This window comes from Etheostoma spectabile, chromosome 9 (genome assembly GCF_008692095.1).
Source record: "Etheostoma spectabile isolate EspeVRDwgs_2016 chromosome 9, UIUC_Espe_1.0, whole genome shotgun sequence".
Taxonomy (NCBI): Eukaryota; Metazoa; Chordata; class Actinopteri; order Perciformes; family Percidae; genus Etheostoma; species Etheostoma spectabile.
Genome location: NC_045741.1, coordinates 18,782,972 through 18,784,709, shown reverse-complemented (window position 1 = coordinate 18,784,709; position 1,738 = coordinate 18,782,972).

Sequence of the window (1,738 nt, the reverse complement as noted above, 5' to 3'; positions counted from 1 at the left end):
TATATATATATATATATATATATACTAAAAAATACACATTTTAAAATCTGCCCCCGATGATGCTGCTTGCACAAGTCCTCTGGGTTCAATGAATGTCTGTAGAAAATTCCGTGGTAATCCATTCAATAGATGTTTAGTTATTTAAAGTCATGGCAAGTTATAGGCAATCACCTTTGATTCATTGTTTTCCTTTCATCCTTGGAGAGTTGTGTTGCCTGTATGTGTGTTTATTTTAATACAAGTGTGCTGTTGTCCTACAGTTGGTTGTATCTGGATGCAGTGACCTGATTGCTCATGTGATAAGGCCTCTGCTCCAGGTCTGTGCAAACCCTCGGAGTACTTAACTCCGCAGGCTGTTATCTCAACCCTGAGCAGGCTGAAGACACGTTGCAGCCTGAGGCAGAAGCTAGCGAGAGACGGCAGGCAGCTAAGGGCTTGCCTGACTGATTAATAAGTCAGAGTCCAGAGGTCCTCCACTCCTGGGCATCCTCTCTTCTTTCACAAGAGCGTGGTTGTTACTTCATCTCCACATTGCTCAAAGGGAAGCAGAGTGGGAGGGGAGGATGTACAGGGGGCAGGCCTCATCCTCACTACCATCACCTGAGGCTTTACACATGGATATAACTGCCTCACGTCAACTTTCTATTTTCTGTGTGGCTATTATATTCCCCTGTTTTCTCAAAAACAAGAGAAAAGAAGCAAACAAATCCTAATGACTTTGTAGCAGCCGAGAAAAGAGGGGGAAAAGTCAACCTCCAGCAGAAGGCCTTTGTGTTATCAGATAGCCATGTTGTGGGAGGAGGGAGGCCGGCCGGGACACACTATACACCATTAGCATCTGCAAAGGCCGTCACGTTGACTAATAGCCAGTGCCACAACGGCACAGTGGTTCAGTTTGTGTTTTCGCTCAATCCCCATTATGTTGGTGACACAAAAGCAGCCGGGCCAGACTTTTCAAATGTGCCACAGCAGCGGACGTGCACAAAGCTTCATTTCTAGTCTTTCTTAAGAAAAAGAAAGGGCCGATCTTGTTGCTTCGTTTCTTTAATCCCCCACCTCATCACACAGACACATTCTGGGTGTTTTGGCAGGGGGTGTGGCGGGTCGGTATATGATGAAAACTTTGAATAAGTCTTAGAAAAGGGCAATAAATTGTGAGGATGGGCGTTTTTTGGCGGTAGCAGGAGTGTAAGCATTTGTTTGCCTTCTTGTTGGCGACACTGGCTTTGTTCTCATCTTTCTGTCCCCTCTGTTATTGAGCCGTGTGTTGTGGGAGAGGCACAGATTCTGGCAACCAGATTAACGTAGGTCTACGTGGCCGTCAATGTACTTTGACAAGTTGGCTAGTTGGCACTGGATATGTGCTTTAAAGGAGGTGGACATTTACCAAAAGTATAATGGTTTAAAAAGTCCACTTTAAAGATTGTGTAATAAATCATTAAAACTCATAAGCTACAAGTGCAAGATGGGTAAATATGTATACCTTCATATTGGAGAGTGGAGTAACACGCAACCTTTCAGAAAATCTGAATTTATTAAGCTCTAAAAGTAAATCATCCAATGTAAACAATTGTGTCTAAATTCAGATTTTGATAGAAATGACTGTTTAAAATCCATTAAAACATTTGAGTCCTACATATACACAATATTTTCTGTGACGGTTCAAACTGTTTTGGAGAGATGTTCTATATTATTGTGGGCGGGACTCAGGTGGTCAAAGGTGATGTCATGTATTTCT